Genomic DNA, 18,798 nt, shown 5'->3' on the forward strand with positions numbered 1-18,798 from the left:
ATTAAACATGCACTGTAAATGTCTTTCTCTGAAGAATGTCTTCACAATAAAACAAATATTTAAATTCTAACATCATACCAAGACGAAACAGGTTTTATTTAGTATGTTAATATTTGCATATTTAATCAAACAAGCCTCATTACAAAAATATCAGCAATCAACTGGCAAAGGTTCATCGTAATATATATTGTGTGTGTTTGAGGTTTTTAAAAAAAAATTGTTATTCAAATTAAGAACAAGCCAAATGTATTGATAAAAATGTTGAATTTACCAAGCATTAAATCGAGATGAAGTCTCAGCATCCTGGTCCCTTCAGTTTGGTGGTAATCACAGTGTCCACTGCTGCGGTCTTCTCACAGCGAAACTCATGAGCTTGATGATTTTCTTCTATATATCTGAAGAGGTGGAGTTTACTTTTTTGCCATTTCCTGTTTCTGTGACTGGTTAAAATATACAGTAAATTTCACTTCTACTCTATCACAAGTATTAGTCTACAGTTATTAAAGTGAGTTAAATGCAGATAAAGTTAAAGTGAGGTAAAGTAACAGTCGTAAATATAAAATTATAAATTATAACCAGGGAATCGATCTGTGTCCTTCATGCCATGATCGCCCTACCCCATTTAATGCCAAGAAAGGCTGGTTAATGAGCTGAATTATATTGATGGACACAGAAAAGACCTTTTACACTCTCTGTTCAGCAGAGTACATGAATCAGCTAAATCCATAAAACCCATGTTGTGCTGAATATACTTCAAGTTTGAAGAACTACACTTATTAGAAACTTGTTAGAGTTCATCAATGGTCTAAAATGTTGAAAAAACAACAACAACCCCAAAACACTTCCTCTTGTAGCTTCCTGTCATCTAACCATCCTACAGAGAGGTGACAAATGTAACAGAGCCATATCTTTTTTTGTCACCAGTCTGCATCACTACATAGAACCCCAATTTCAAAAAAAAAAGTTGTGACACTGTAAAACATAAATAAAAACAGAATGTGAAGATTCGCAAATCATGGAAACCCTATATTTCATTGAAAATAGTATAAAGACAACATATCAAACATTGAAACAATGTTATTGTTTTTTGAAAAAAATATGCTCATTTTGAATTTGATGTCAGCAACAGGTTTCGAAAAGTTGGGACGGGGCAACAAAAGAGTGAAAAAGTTGTGTAATGCTAAAAAAAAAATAAAAGCCTAATTTGGTTAATTGGCAACAGATCAGTAAGACGATTGGGCAAAAAAAAAAATAGCATCCCAGAGAGGCGGAGTCTCTCAGAAATAAAAATGGGGAGGAGTTCACCGCTCTGTGAAAGACTGCGTGGGCAAAAAGTGCAACAATTTAAGAATAATGTTCCTTAATGTAAAACTGCAAAGAATTTGCGGATCACATCATCTATAGTACATAATATCATTAAAGATTCAGAGAATCTGGAGAAATCTCTGTATGCAAGAGACAAGGCTGAAAACTGACATTGGATGCCTGTGATCTTCAGGCCCTCAGGAGACACTGCATTAAAAGCCGACACGTGTCTGTAGTGGAAATCACTGTATGGGCTCAGGAACACTTCAGAAAACCATCGTCTGTGAAAACAGTTCATTACTGCATCCACAAATGCAAGTTACAGAGTAAAAAAAATCTGCTCGCGTGAATGTGGTGTTAATTAACAGGATAAATAATAATAATACAAGTGTATTATATGGCTGAGAAAATCCATGTATTATGGTCCAGAATGTCTGTTTGTGTTGACATGGAGCTCCTATCCGTCATTTAATAGACACTCCACTTCCCAAAATCTCATCATCTGCCTGATAATAAAAACAACATGGCTGAATCCGGTAAGTGCCCAGCACAGCAAGATAATTCTTCTGTGAGCCAAAAACATAATGATAAGAAATGCAGTCAAGCTAGAATAAACAATGGCAGTGCCTTTCCAAGATGGAGTACTTTACTCCCTCCCGGTGAAGGAGATGAAGCTGGAAGTAGAACGAACAACATTTACAGATACAGCCGTAAACACAATCTATATGAAGCTCTGAAGTGTTCAAATGACTGATGTTTTTATACCTTAGAGAGCCAGGTGAGACAATGCTTCATATGAACTACCTTCATGCATGACATGTATGTAATGCTAGCTACAGTGGAGCTTGAAAGTTTGTGAACCCTTCAGAATATTCTATATTTCTGCATAAATATGACCTAAAACATCAGATTTTCACAAGTCCTAAAAGTAGATAAAGAGAACCCAGTTAAACAAATGAGACAAAAAATATTATACTTGGTCATTTATTTATTGAGGAAAATGATCCAATATTACGTATCTGTGAGTGGCAAAAGTATGTGAACCTCTAGGATGAGCAGTTTATTTGAAGGTGAAATTAGAGTCAGGTGTTTTCAATCAATGGGGTGACAATCAGGTGTGAGTGGGCACCCTGTTTTATTTAAAGAACAGGGATCTATCAAAGTCTGATCTTCACAACACATGTTTGTGGAAGTGTATCATGGCATGAACAAAGGAGATTTCTGAGGACCTCAGAAAAAGCATTGTTGATGCTCATCAGGCAGGAAAAGGTTACAAAACCATCTCTAAAGAGTTTGGACTCCACCAATCCACAGTCAGACAGATTGTGTACAAATGGAGGAAATTCAAGACCATTGTTACCCTCCCCAGGAGTGGTCGACCAACAAAGATCACTCCAAGAACAAGATGTGTAATAGTCGGCGAGGTTACAAAGGACCCCAGGGTAACTTCTAAGCAACTGAAGGCCTCTCTCACATTGGCTAATGTTAATGTTCATGAGTCCACCATCAGGAGAACACTGAACAACAATGGTGTGCATGGCAGGGTTGCAAGGAGAAAGCCACTGCTCTCCAAAAAGAACATTGCTGCTCATCTGCAGTTTGCTAAAGATCACATGGACAAGCCAGAAGGCTATTGGAAAAATGATTTGTGGATGGATGAGACCAAAATAGAACTTTTTGGTTTAAATGAGAAGTGTTATGTTCGGAGAAAGGAAAACACTGCATTCCACCATAAGAACCTTATCCCTTCTGTGAAACATGGTGGTGGTAGTGTCATGGTTTGGGCCTGTTTTGCTGCATCTGGGCCAGGACGGCTTGCCATCATTGATGGAACAATGAATTCTGAATTATACCAGCGAATTCTAAAGGAAAATGTCAGGACATCTGTCCATGAACTGAATCTCAAGAGAAGGTGGGTCATGCAGGAAGATAATGACCCTAAGCACACAAGTTGTTCTACCAAAGAATGGTTAAAGAAGAATAAAGTTAATGTTTTGGAATGGCCAAGTCAAAGTCCTGACCTTAATCCAGTCGAAATGTGGAAGGACCTGAAGCGAGCAGTTCATGTGAGGAAACCCACCAACATCCCAGAGTTGAAGCTGTTCTGTACGGAGGAACGGGCTCAAATTCCTCCAAGCCGGTGTGCAGGACTGATCAACAGTTACCGCAAACGTTTAGTTGCAGTTATTGCTGCACAAGGGGGTCACACTAGATACTGAAAGCAAAGGTTCACATGCTTTTGCCTCTCACAGATATGTAATATTGGATCATTTTCCTCAATAAATAAATGACCAAGTATAATATTTTTGTCTCATTTGTTTAACTGGGTTCTCTTTATCTACAGTGGTGCTTGAAAGTTTGTGAACCCTTTAGAATTTTCCATATTTCTGCTTAAATATGACCTAAAACATCATCAGATTTTCACACAAGTCCTAAAAGTAGATAAAGAGAACCCAGTTAAACAAATGAGACAAAAATATTATACTTGGTCATTTAATTGTTGAGGAAAATGATCCAATGTTACATATCTGTGAGTGGCAAAAGTATGTGAACCTTTGCTTTCAGTACCTGGTGTGACCCCCTTATGCAGCAATAACTGCAACCAAACGTTTCCGGTAACTGTTGATCAGTCCTGCACACCGGCTTGGAGGAATTTTAGCCCATTCCTCCGTACAGAACAGCTTCAACTCTGGGATGTTGGTGGGTTTCCTCACATGAACTGCTCGCTTCAGGTCCTTCCACAACATTTCGATTGGATTAAGGTCAGGACTTTGACTTGGCCATTCCAAAACATTAACTTTGTTCTTCTTTAACCATTCTCTGGTAGAACGACTTGTGTGCTTAGGGTCGTTGTCTTGCTGCATGACCCGCCTTCTCTTGAGATTCAGTTCATGGACAGATGTCCTGACATTTTCCTTTAGAATTCGCTGGTATAATTCAGAATTCACTGTTCCATCAATGATGGCAAGCCGTCCTGGCCCAGATGCAGCAAAACAGGCCCAAAGCATGATACTACCAATACCATGTTTCACAGATGGGATAAGGTTCTTATGCTGGAATGCAGTGTTTTCCTTTCTCTAAACATAACGCTTCTCATTTAAACCAAAAAGTTCTATTTTGGTCTCATCCATCCACAAAACATTTTTCCAATAGCCTTCTGGCTTGTCCACGTGATCTTTAGCAAACTGCAGACAAGCAGCAATGCTCTTTTTGGAGAGCAGTGGCTTTCTCCTTGTAACCCTGCCATGCACATCATTGTTGTTCAGTGTTCTCCTGATGGTGGACTCATGAACATTAACATTAGCCAATGTGAGAGAGGCCTTCAGTTGCTTAGAAGTTACCCTGGGGTCCGTTGTGACCTTGCCGTCTATTACGCGCCTTGCTCTTGGAGTGATCTTTGTTGGTCGACCACTCCTGGGGAGGGTAACAATGGTCTTGAATTTCCTCCATTTGTACACCATCTGTCTGACTGTGGATTGGTGGAGTCCAAACTCTTTAGAGATGGTTTTGTAACCTTTTCCAGCCTGATGAGCATCAACAACGCTTTTTCTGAGGTCCTCAGTGGCCGACTAGTGTTTATATTAAAGAATATAAATGATTGTTTCGATTAATATTTGCAGCTTTCAAGGCGAACCTCAAAAATGTCTGATCCACATCCAATAAACAATTCACATTAACTCAACTGAAATTGATACTCGCGTTTCTGACGTCCAGTTTTTAAAAATTGGCTATACTTCCTTAGGAGGCTGCGGTCCTTTAACATCTGCAGGAAACTCCTGTGGATGTTCTATCAGTCTGTGGTCACCAGTGTCCTGTTTTACACCGTGGTGTGCTGGGGGGGGCAGCACATCCAAGAAGGACACATCCAGGCTGGACAAACTGATCAGGCGGGCCGGCTCTATGGTCGGCATGAAGCTGGACTCTCTGGTGACGGTGGCAGAGAAGAGGTCTATGGACAAACTGCTGAACATCATGGATGATGCCAGTCACCCTCTGCACACCGTCATCATCAACCAGAGGAGCCTGTTCAGTGACAGAATGCTCCTTCCCAAGTGCAGGACGAACAGACTCAAAAACTCCTTTGTCCCTCACGCCATCAGACTGTACAACTCCTCTCTGGGGGGGAGGAGGGGGAACAGGAGGACAGAGGACGGGAAGGAGCAGTAGCCTAGCCTAACAATAAGCAATACCGGACAATGTGCAATATAAAGTGCAATATCTCTCTTGCCGTCGCCGCCCCCCCTTCTCCCCACCTTTCCCCCCTCCCCCCTTCCTCTCTTCCCCATATCTCATCTCATCTCATTATCTAAAGCTGCTTTATCCTGTTCTACAGGGTCGCAGGCAAGCTGGAGCCTATCCCAGCTGACTACAGGCGAAAAGCGGGGTACACCCTGGACAAGTCGCCAGGTCATCACAGGGCTGCTCTGATTGATATTGATGAGTAATCCAGTGGAAACCGATCAGGAGAGCGAGAGAGAGCCTGAACGCTTTTCCAGGACTCAAAAAGCACCGGCAGTTTCCCGATGTCCTGCGAGCAGAGTTTTTATTCTGTTGTACCGACTTCAACCTGCTGTTACTCCCAAAGTATTGAACAGATCTTAATCAGATACATTTCTGTGGAAAGCAGAGATTATAAGCTTTTTAATGACACTATTCACAATAGAAAATATTCAAGAGTTAAGCAATGGCAGGTTTGGAAACTTAGGCTACATCCACACGACAACGGCAACGAGATTTTATAAAAAAAAAAAATTGCGTCCACATGGGCAACGGATCAGTAAAATATCAGGTCCATATGGCAACGCAACGCTTGCTGAAAACTATCCAATACACATGCCACACCTCTAGGGGCGCTGTAAGACGGTCCCATCGGAGACACCAGAACAATAGAAGAAGTAGACGCATGCGCATAAACCCCTTCTTCTACCTGGTGTGAAGCACTCTCAGGAACAAACACACAACAACAAGAAGAAGATGGCTGCGACTCCACGAGGAAATCGTGCCTTCTGTGTGTACAAATTAGTTTTATTAGTGTGCATAGTTTTATATAACTTAATTTTCTTATTGTGTGTGAACATTTTGAAAAGCATTTTTCTATAATTTATATAACTTTTTATATTGTGTGTGAACATTTTGAAAAGCAGTCTTATCCAATAAAAAAAAAGAAATTCAAGAAATGGTTCAGTTACTTGTTTATTTAAAAGAAAAGCTGTATACAAAAGTGAATGCAATGCAGTGGTTCATACAAAACAGCGAGAGTGCTGCTTGTTCTAGTCATGTGGTTGTGACGTCATCGTAAACAAATCCGTTCTACTCATCCAGACGACTTCGCAACGGCGCCGTTGCCAGATTTTTCCACTCTGGAACCCGTTCTCAAAAAATATCGTTGTGGGGCAACCAAAACGCCGGTGCCGTGTGGACGCCAGGCCGAAACGATAAACAGTTTTATCAGATTCACCTGAATCCATTGCCATGTGGACAGGGCTTTAGATGAATGTCTTTATGGACAGTTTTCACAGCGAACATCTGATCTGCCTAGCAGTAAACATAAATTTACCCCATGATGTAACTGTCAGTGCTTTTTTTCTTTGTCACCAATATGAGAAGGTAACATCACTCATCTTCACACTTTATGCTGTACACAAGATAAACATGAACCTGCCCACAGAAGTGGTATTACTATAAATATCCCTGTGGCTAATGTATGTGGTTGATTGTTTTAACGATAGCAGGGCTTTAGATTCTGTGTTGGAGCAGTGTGAAGTTACAGAAGCATGGAAATATAAAATGCAAAAATGTCGGAACGCTTCCAGAACCCTTGATGGCTAAAATACAGCAACATACAGCTATGAGGAGAAAAAAATATTAGCGAGACCACTTTTAATAGTGACCACCAATAAAAGTAGTCTCTTATTTATTTATTTTTTCCTCAAAGCTGTATATAAGTTCAATTCAACTTCATTTTAGTGCTAAAGTGCTTATCGTCACAACGCAGCTTTAGATTATAAACCTGGAGTATATGGAAATGTGTGTGAGCATGCTGTATGTTCTTCTTTTATCTTTTTTCCATCTCGTACAGAGTGTGAATGACATCAGCACATAAGGTTAACGCTTAGCAAGACACAAGAAAGTAAACATACAAAATAAAATGTACTGCAGATGCTTATTGAGGAAACCAGAGGCATCAGCAGCAAGGAGAAACTGCCTGAGAGGACATGAGAAAGAAACCCTGAGATGAAGCAGACTCAAAAGGGAACCAATCCTCTGCTGGGAGACGTTGAATAGTACTATAAATTAAAGCAGGCATAGTACCATACATAGTATCAAGTTGATTGATTGATTGATTGATTGATTGATAATAGTTTATTTCGAACATGTAAACAATGAATAAATAGACAGAAAATAAGAAAAGCAAAACAGCATTTGCAACAAGAACACATAAAAAGCCACTAAATTAGAAAATAAACCATAAATAATATAGGTAATAATAATATAATATCCAAAACAAAAACAAAAATACGGGCGGCACGGTGGTGTAGTGGTTAGCACTGTCGCCTCACAGCAAGAAGGTCCTGGGTTCGAGCCCCGTGGCCGGCGAGGGCCTTTCTGTGTGGAGTTTGCATGTTGTCCGCGTGGGTTTCCTCCGGGTGCTCCGGTTTCCCCCACAGTCCAAAGACATGCAGGTTAGGTTAACTGGTGACTCTAAATTGAGCGTAGGTGTGAATGTGAGTGTGAATGGTTGTCTGTGTCTATGTGTCAGCCCTGTGATGACCTGGCGACTTGTCCAGGGTGTACCCCGCCTTTCGCCCGTAGTCAGCTGGGATAGGCTCCAGCTTGCCTGCGACCCTGTAGAAGGATAAAGCGGCTAGAGATAACGAGATGAGATGAAAACAAAAATACAAACAAGGACGCACTAATGCCGCTTTTCCACTACCAACACGGTAGTCAATATAAATTGATTATCTAGCTTCCTTATATATACAGTATATATATATATATATATATATATATATATATATATATATATATATCAGTGGCGGCTGCTGGTTTTTAAAACAGGGGAAGCCCATTTTACGCATTCATCGTAAAACCTGTAGGCCGGATATCAAAGCATAGAAAGGTGTGCCCCATTAGCATAGTGAACTAGACAACCCTACCTAGTGGCAGAAAGTATTTTTGCTTGTACATTTCATGTTATAGTCTGGCTTGCCAGGCTAGTGCCTCATATCCTTAATCAAAAATATCAAACATCCAAAAATCACTGGCTATTCAACGAAGAGCCTTGAACATCATACCCTGATATGCAACACAGAGTCTTTAACACAACACCCAGCTGTGCAACACATCCTTGAACATCTTCTGCAACACAGTCTGGAAATTCATAACCAGGTAGGCTATGCAACACACAGAACCTTGAATATCATACCCAGGTATAACCTATAACACAGAGCCCACCATTCTCTTAACATTACTGAACAATATACACACTTCACATTCATGAACATTATATGATGCACACTATTTATACACAAATTCTGCCCTCCGCTCCTTTTCCAGAAAATGGTCTGTGACCCTGTCATACTAGCTGGTTGTGCTTTCCAGAGACTTCACCAATTTCTGTTAGCAGCTAGCACTGCAGATCCCAATAAGGCTCAAGCTAGCCTACAACCAGATTGAACTACAAATGAAATAAACGAGTGAATTCACGAATGATCAAACTGATAGAATGGATGAAAGTTAATGGAGCACAACGAGTAATATTTACATTTATTTACAGAGTAATGTAAAGAGACATCAATGAGAAGAAACGTTTATATGAAAAGAAATTCGGACAGCACTTTGGCACCCGACTACACTTTCTTGACATCCGCTAGGGACTGACTGATCATACTTCCGTGTTCCTCGCCGACGCCAAAGTACAGAGCCCGCCCTCCTCATGTCTTTCAAACACTACCTCCAATAATCCTTCATCAGCCCGGCTTCTTGCCCCTCCCACTGTCTCGTTTAGTCCCAGAGAAGCCCGGCTTCCCTGGAAGTGATGATTTTGTCGATTTTAACCAATAACAACTAGCCGAAATTGGCTGTTCAGAGCCCTCTCATAGACTGCAACGGATACCCGGCTGCCAGCCATAGAGCCCATTGAAATAAGAAAGGTTACAGCCAGTGTTGCCAGATTGGGCGGTTTTAAGTGGATTTTGGTGGGTTTTGAACATATTTTGGCTGGAAAACGTCAGCAGTATCTGGCAACGCTGGTTACAGCCTGGCAGCAAAGGTGATTCTCATAGTGAACTGCAAGTTCGTCAGACATCACTCAAATAAGTTACAGGATCGTTATGAACGTAAATACAATCTTGGGCATATATTATGTTATGCAAGTTATTGTTTTAATGAGAATTCATCGTAGATGCCGCAGTTTGGGGAGAGAATTTTAGGGGAAGCTCGGCTTCCCTTGTTGTCTCTGAGAAATCACCCCTGATATATATATATATATATATATATATATATATATATATATATATATATATATACACACTGACACAGTCCGGTCCAGTCCATCCATGCCTGAGTTTGTGGGACTTCCATGCCGGCTCCAGGCCTGATCCGGGACAGGAATTCAGTCCTGCCCTGCTGTAGGCCATTTTCCTTGAAGGCACTCCCACACCTGCTACCACTCCTCTCCCATCAGCCAGGGCCTTCTTAAGAGCTGTTTAGAGCTACTCCAGTTACCAGACTTTCTCTTGCAGACTTTCCTCGCCTCGCTACAGCCCTTTGGTATTGGGAGTTCTCGATTCCCCCTGCCTGTATCGTTCCATGGGTTTTTTGTCTAGTTTTCTGTCCAGTTTTTGCCCTGTTTTCCCGCCTGTTCTTCTGGATTGTGTTTTTGTTTCCTCTGCCTGGGTTTCCCTTGTCCCTGTTTTCTTCAGTTTTTGTGAAGCTTTTTCTGTCCTGTTTTGTCCCTGACCGTGCCTACCTGCTCTTCTGTGTTTTGACCTCTTGGCCTGTTCTTTGACCGCTGGTTTTTTCCTGAGCCCAGGGGTGCAGATCTGATGTCAGGATTAGGGAGGACACAAGTGATTTTTTTTTTGCCCATATGCCACTCATTCTATGCAGAGATGGAATGCAGAGTCAGAAATGTATTTGTCAAACATTATTTGTTCCACAATTTCTATCTAGAATATGAAGTCTGAAAATACATTTGTTTGTACAATTTTGAATAATTTAGGGGATTTTTTTTATTTGGAGGGGGACAATTCATGTTCTTCAGAAATTGGGGGGGGCATGTCCCCCCCCCCGGGATCTGGACCCATGCCTGAGCCCTATTGTACCTCTGCCCTCAACTTCATTAAAGAAGTTCTTTTCTGTACACTGCCTGTTTTGAGTCTGCTCTTGGGTCCTCGCCTCACCTCGCCATTTCTGACACACATAGAACACTGTATATCAGGGGCGTCAGAAGCATTTTTAATGTGGGGGGGACACACTGGTGGGGGGGGACACACTGGCGGGGGGGTCGTCCCCCAGAAAATTAATTAATTAATTAGATGCCATTTCCTGCATTCTGGTGTATTTTTAACAGGTTGTTAAACATCTAATTTTACCTACAAAAGTCACTTAATTCAATGACTATTTTAGAGACTCAACAATAAGTCCTCATTCAACTCGTCCATATATTCATCAGCCTGTTTTTAAACCCACTGCTGTGCCTAAGATAATGAAATGAATGTCTCGTCTCGTCTTCTTCTGCTTATCCAGGACCGGGTCGCGGAGGCAGCAGTCTAAGCATGGAAGCCCAAACTTCCCTTTCCCCAGACTCCTCGGGAAGAACACCGAGGCGTTCCCAGGCCAGCCGAGAGATATAGTCCCTCCAGCGTGTCCTGGGTCTTCCCCGGGGCCTCCTCCCGGGGGGACATGCCTGGAACACCTCCCCAGGGAGGCGTCCAGGAGGCATCCGAAAAAGATGCCCGAGCCACCTCAGCTGGTTCCTCTCGATGTGGAGGAGCACCGGCTCTACTCCGAGCTCCTCCCGAGTGACTGTGCTTCTCACCCTATCTCTAAGGGAGCGCCCAGCCACCCTGCGAAGGAAACTCATTTCAGCCGCTTGTATCCGCGATCTTGTTCTTTCTGTCATTACCCAAAGCTCATGACCATAGGTGAGAGTCGGAACGTAGATCGACCGGTAAATTGAGAGCTTCGCCTTTTGGCTCAGCTCCTTCTTCACCATGACGGACCGGTAAAGCGACTGCATCACTGCGGAGGCTGCACCGATCCGCCTGTCGATCTCACGCTCCATCCTTCCCTCACTCGTGAACAAGATCCCGAGATACTTAAACTCCTCCACTTGAGGCAGGACTTCTCCACCAACCTGGAGAGGGCAAGCCACCCTTTTCCGGTCGAGAACCATGGCCTCGGACTTGGAGGTGCTGATTCTCATCCCAGCCGCTTCACACTCGACTGCAAACCGCCCCAGTGCATGCTGAATGTCCTGGTTTGAAGAAGCCAACAGGACAACATCATCTGCAAAAAGCAGAGATGAAATCCTGTGGTTCCCAAACAGGATTCCTTCCGGCCCCTGGCTGTGCCTAGAAATTCTGTCCATAAAAATTATGAACAGAACCGGTGACAAAGGGCAGCCCTGACGGAGTCCAACATGCACTGGGAACAGGTCTGACTTACTGCCGGCAATGCGAACCAGACTCCTGCTCCGTTCGTACAGGGACCGGACAGCCCTTAGCAAAGAGCCCCGAACCCCATACTCCCGAAGCACCCCCCACAGAATACCATGGGGGACACGGTCGAATGCCTTCTCCAGATCCACAAAGCACATGTGGACTGGTTGGGCAAACTCCCATGAACCCTCGAGCACCCTATGAAGGGTATAGAGCTGGTCCAGTGTTCCGCGACCAGGACGAAAACCGCATTGTTCCTCCTGGATCCGAGGTTCGACTATTGGTCGAATTCTCCTCTCCAGTACCCTGGAGTAAACTTTCCCTGGGAGGCTGAGAAGTGTGATTCCCCTATAATTGGAGCACACTCTCCGGTCCCCTTTCTTAAAAAGAGGGACCACCACCCCAGTCTGCCACTCCAGAGGCACTGTCCCCGACCGCCACGCGATGTTGCAGAGGCGTGTCAACCAAGACAGCCCCACAACATCCAGAGACTTGAGATACTCAGGGCGGATCTCATCCACCCCCGGTGTCTTGCCACCGAGGAGCTTGCAAACCACCTCAGTGACTTCGGCTTGGGTAATGGACGAGTCCACCTCTGAGTCATCAGCCTCAGTCTCCTCAGTGGAAGACATGACGGTGGGATTGAGGAGATCCTCAAAGTATTCCTTCCACCGCCCGACAATGTCCCCAGTCGAGGTCAACAGCTCCCCACCCGCACTGTAAACAGTGTTGGCAGAGTACTGCTTCCCCCTCCTGAGGCGCCGGACGGTTTGCCAGAATTTCTTCGAGGCCGACCGATAGTCCTTCTCCTTGGCCTCCCCGAACTCCTCCCAGTTCCGAGTTTTTGCCTCCGCAACTGCCCGAGCTGCAGCACGCCTGGCCTGCCGATACCCGTCGGCTGCCTCAGGAGTCCCGGAGGTCAACATGGCCCGATAGGACTCTTTCTTCAGCTTGACGGCATCCCTTACTTCCGGTGTCCACCACCGGGTTCGGGGATTGCCGCCACGACAGGCACCGGAGACCTTGCGGCCACAGCTCCGAACAGCTGCGTCCACAATGGAGGTAGAGAACATGGTCCACTCAGACTCAATGTCCCCCGCCTCCCTCGGAAGCTGGGAAAAGCTCTCCCGGAGGTGGGAGTTAAAGACCTCCCCAACAGAGTGCTCGGCCAGACGTTCCCAGCAGACCCTCACCATACGTTTGGGCCTGCCAGGTCTGTCCAGCTTCCTCCTCCGCCAGCGGATCCAACTCACCACCAGGTGGTGATCAGTTGACAACTCAGCCCCTCTCTTCACCCGAGTGTCCAAGACATAGGGTCGGAGATCAGATGACATGACTACAAAGTCGATCATTGACCTCCGACCTAAGGTGTCCTGGTGCCACGTGCACTTATGGACACCCCTATGCTCGAACATGGTGTTCGTTATGGACAAACTGTGACTAGCACAGAAGTCCAATAACAAAACACCACTCGGGTTCAGATCGGGGAGGCCGTTCCTCCCAACCACGCCCCTTCAGGTGTCACTGTCATCGCCCACGTGAGCATTGAAGTCCCCCAGTAGCACAATGGAGTCCCCAGTCTGAGCACCCCTCAGTACCTCTCCCAGGGACTCCAAGAAGGCCGGATACTCTATACTGCTATTTGGCCCGTAGGCACAAACAACAGCAAGAGCTCTCTCCCCAATCCGAAGGCGCAGAGAGGCGACCCTCTCGTTCACTGGGGTAAACTCCAACACATGGCGGCTGAGCTGGGGAGCTATAAGGAAGCCCACACCAGCCCGCCGCCGCTCACCACGGGCGACTCCAGAGAAGTGGAAAGTCCAGCCCCTCTCGAGGAGCTGGGTTCCAGAGCCCAAGCTGTGCGTGGAGGTGAGCCCGACTATCTCTAGCCGGTACCTCTCAACCTCCCGCACAAGCTCAGGCTCCTTCCCCCCCAGCGAAGTGACATTCCATGTCCCAACAGCCAGCCGCTGTGTCCGGGGATCAGGTCGTCGAGGCCCCTGCCTTCGACTGCCACCCAATCCACACTGCACCAAACCCCTACTGCTACCTCTGTGGGTGGTGAACCCACAGGAGGTCGGGCCCACGTCACCTCTTTGGGCTGAGCCCGGCCGGGCCCCATGGGCAAAGGCCCGGCCACCAAGCGCTCGCATACGAGCCCCAACCCCGGGCCTGGCTCCAGGGTGGGGCCCCGGCTGCGTCCTACCGGGCGACGTCACGGTCCTGGATTTTTTCTCCATAGGGGTTTTTTGGTGAACTGCTCTTGGTCTGGCCTGTCACCTAGGACCTGTCTGCCTTGGGAAACCCTAACAGGGGCATAATGCCCCCGACAACATAGCTCCTAGGATCATTCAAGCACACAAACCCCTCCACCACAATAAGGTGGCAGTTTTAGGAGGGGTGAAATGAATGTGACACAATTTATCACCAACAATGACTTTATGGGTGCATTTTACTTACTTTTTTTGTGTTTACTTTTTTATTTAGTTTTAGATGTAACACAACATGCCACTGTGCCAAGCAATAGTGACCCTCAACTGTATGTTTAAAAAATAAGAATATTCATAATTTCACACAGTGAACTGGCATGACATGGCATCATGCGAACTTCATAACACAAAATCACACAACGGTGACACAAAAAAAAAAAAAACTTCACACAATGAACAGGTGCAATTTTGTTCACCACCAACAGTGATTTTAGTGGGTGCATTTTACTTTTTTCTGATTTAGTGATACTCATAACAAAAATGGCATGGCATCATGCAGTCTTCATAACACACAATCACACTGTGTCAAGCAATGACACATAAAAGAGAACTTCACACAATGAACAAGTGCAGTTTTGTCAACCTACATGCAATGGTGGTACTACAGTAACTTTTATAGATTAGTATAACAAATAGATTTATAGATATAACTCCTTACATTGGTGCCACCACAATTTCTACCACTTCATAACTTTTATCCCCCTTTCCTTCACAATCCACCTGGAATAACATCCATCTCTCTCCATTACTTTCCTTTCTACTATTCCTTCCCCATACACTGATTTCCCATCTTACTTTCCAGAAAACTGCCAAAGACCAGACAAAACAAGTTCTTCAGATCACAACAGGGAATCAATAAATATCATCAGAGCAGACTTGACCTCATTCTTGGCATTACAGTAAGGCAGGCCTACTGGGTTTGAATTAAATGATAGCTAACATTAAGCTAGCTGATACATCACCTAACATTGACTAGCCAGCTAACTGTACTAACATTTCCATTGGGACAAAAAAAAACCCTGTCCTGTGGGTAAATTTCGACTGACTTTTCGCTTCTTTGTAAAGAATGTCCTTATGTCCATTGTGTCTGGGGAGGAGCAAATACTGCAAACAATCCATCAACCAAGAATACCCCATTAGGCTAAGCTTATTTCACTGTTTAGTTGAATATTAATTTAACGTGGCCTAGGGTTAATTTTGAGGGCAGATAACAAAAGAATAAGGTTTTAGCAAAAGCTAGACATTGTGAGGTTGCAATGGGGATGACGTCACCTCCTCCACTTTCCAGCAGCTGCACCAACATTTCTGTGCTCGCGCTGAGATTCATTTCCCTCGCGCGCGGTGAGCTGTTGTCGGTAACGCCCGGAAAACCCGGAGTGGATTTTCAGTGCTCTGTGTCTCTTATCAATCAAGTGGAATGGATTCTTTCACGAAGCAATAGAAACGGCGCTAGGTGAACTCATATTTTATGTTAAATGTGGGGGGGTCCAAACGAAGAATTATGAAATGTGAGAGGGACACGCCCCCTTCATATTCAATGGTGGCGACGCCCATGCTGTATATTAATTATTACTTCAACTATTCAGGTGGCGGCACGGTGGTGTAGTGGTTACTGTCGCCTCACAGCAAGAAGGTCCGGGTTCGAGCCCCGTGGCCGGCGAGGGCCTTTCTGTGCGGAGTTTGCATGTTCTCCCCGTGTCCGCGTGGGTTTCCTCTGGGTGCTCCGGTTTCCCCCACAGTCCAAAGACATGCAGGTTAGGTTAACTGGTGACTCTAAATTGAGCGTAGGTGTGAATGTGAGTGTGAATGGTTGTCTGTGTCTATGTGTCAGCCCTGTGATGACCTGGTGACTTGTCCAGGGTGTACCCCGCCTTTCGCCCGTAGTCAGCTGGGATAGGATCCAGCTTGCCTGCGACCCTGTAGAAGGATAAAGCGGCTACAGATAATGAGATGAGAACTATTCAGGTATCAATTCTCTATGACTGTATCATTTAATTAAAGCAAAAGCCAAGCACAACTTTATTCATCACACACTTGTGAAATTTCCTCTCTGCATTTAACCCATCTGAAGCAGTGAACACATGCGCGCGTGTACACACACACGTGAGCACCCACGTGCAGTGAACCGGTGCTACAGGTGCTCTAGCCCCTGCCCCTTTTCTGTTTACTGTCCAAAGTGCCCTTTTCATAGGGACTGTTTTTTTTTTAATATTTGTAAAAGATAAGTTAGCTCCAACATCAATATTCTCTACAATTTGACAATAATATATGAAATTATAGATTTATAAAATAACGTTTTTCTATGTAAATGTGGGCATCAATCCGTGACGTCATGCATTCAGTGAGCCTCCGTGCAGAAAGCGCATGCAGGCGGTTGGCAGTGGGAGACAGTGCGAGGAACGGCATGGTGAGGTCACACTGAAAGTCTCCTTTCATTTCTTATCTGAACATGCAATATTGTGCAGCTTAGAACACAACAGTAAATGCGTAGGGTTGTTTATCATTTAATGAAGCCGCCTAGGCTATATTTAAACCGTTTGCTCCATCCATTTCATTAACGTGGCAGATTCGGAAACTTTAGTTTGAACGACAGCATTAATAACATATTCTAGCAGCTTCGAAAACTTAAGGCTGAATGACGACGTCCACAACATATTCTATCAAGACACACAGAATGTTCAGTTGCAATTGAAATTTAGTTTTGAATAAAGTTAACTTGTGTGAAAAATTTGTTCCAAGTGCCCTTTTTTGAATGTTGAGCCCCTGCCCCTCCAAAGGTCTTTGCACGGCCCTGCACGTGAGCAATGAGCGCGCGCACACACACACACACACATACCCAGAGCAGTGGGCAGCCATGCTAACAGCGCCTGGGGGGCAGTTAGGAGTTCGGTACCTCAGCCCAAGGCCGTCCCACATTAACCTAACCGCATGTCTTTGGATTGTGGGGGAAACCGGAGCACCTGGAGGAAACCCACGCAGACACGGATGCCCCTTTTCCATCAAAGCAGTTCCAGGGCTGGTTCGGGGCCAGTGCTTAGTTTGGAACCGGGTTTTCTGTTTCCACTGACAAAGAACTGGCTCTGGGGCCAGAAAAAACGGTTCCAGGCTAGCACCAACTCTCTGCTGGGCCAGAGGAAAGAACCGCTTATGTCAGCGGGGGGCAGAGTTGTTAAGACCAACAACAATAACAAGACCGCGAAAGATCGCCATTTTTAAGCAACAAGAAGCAGCAGCTGTACAAACGCGAAGTCAGCCATTATTATTATTACTGTTGTTGTTGCTGCTGCTGCTGCTTCCGTGTTGTTTTTGCTTCGATATTCACGCCAAGGTTTATGCAAACGTAGCAACGTAACTGACGTGGCTTCCCTTAGCACTGCGAGCTATGGAAAAGCAAACTGGTTCTCAGCTGGCTCGCAAGTTGAACGAGTTGTGAACCAGCACCAGCACTGGCCCCGAACCAGCCCTGGAACTGATTTGGTGGAAAAGGGGTATCTGTAAGCAGCAGAAAAGTGCAATGGACATGAAATGAGCAGCGTAACTAGTCCTGAGTACAGCAGAGTCAGAGTCTTATTTTTGCTGAGCCGGGAGGAGTTGAACAGTCTAATGGCCTGAGGGACAAAAGACTTTGGGCGCAATTCACTCATATGCATAAGTAAAAAAAGCACACAGTGATGCAGTTTTCAGTCAGTTTTGCATGTTCTCCCTGTGCCTGTGTGGGTTTCCTCCAGGTGCTCTGATTTCCTCCCCCAATTCCAAAAAAGTTGGGACGCTGTGTCAACTGTAAATAAAAACAGAATGTGATCATTTGCAAATCATGAAAACCCTATATTTCATTTAAAATAATACAAACACAATATATCAAATGTTGAAACTGAGAATTTTTATTGTTTTTTGAAAAATATATGTTCATTTTTAATTTAATGTCAGCAACATGGTTCAAAAAAGTTGGGACAGGGGTGTTTTTACCACTGTGATGCATCACCTCTACTTTTAACAACACTCTGTAAACGTTTGGGAACTGAGGAGACCAATTGCTGTAGTTTTGAAAGAGAAATGTCCCATTCTTGCCTGATATACAGTGGGGCAAAAAAGTATGTAGTCAGTCACCAATTGTGCAAGTTCTCCCACTTAAAAAGATGAGAGAGGCCTGTAATTTTCATCATAGGTACACTTCAACTATGAGAGACAAAATGAGAAAAAAAAATCCAGAAAATCACACTGTCTGATTTTTAAAGAATTTATTTGCAAATTATGGTGGAAAATAAGTATTTGGTCAATAACAAAAGTTCATCTCAATACTTTGTTATATACCCTTTGTTGGCAGTGACAGAGGTCAAATGTTTTCTGTAAGTCTTCACAAGGTTTTCACACACTGTTGCTGGTATTTTGGCCCATTCCTCCATGCAGATCTCCTCTAGAGCAGTGATGTTTTGGGGCTGTCGCTGGGCAACACGGACTTTCAATTCCCTCCAAAGATTTTCTATGGGGTTGAGATCTGGAGACTGGCTAGGCCACTCCAGGACCTTGAAATGCTTCTTACGAAGCCACTCCTTCGTTGC

This window comes from Neoarius graeffei, chromosome 20, assembly GCF_027579695.1.
Source record: "Neoarius graeffei isolate fNeoGra1 chromosome 20, fNeoGra1.pri, whole genome shotgun sequence".
NCBI classification, from domain to species: Eukaryota; Metazoa; Chordata; class Actinopteri; order Siluriformes; family Ariidae; genus Neoarius; species Neoarius graeffei.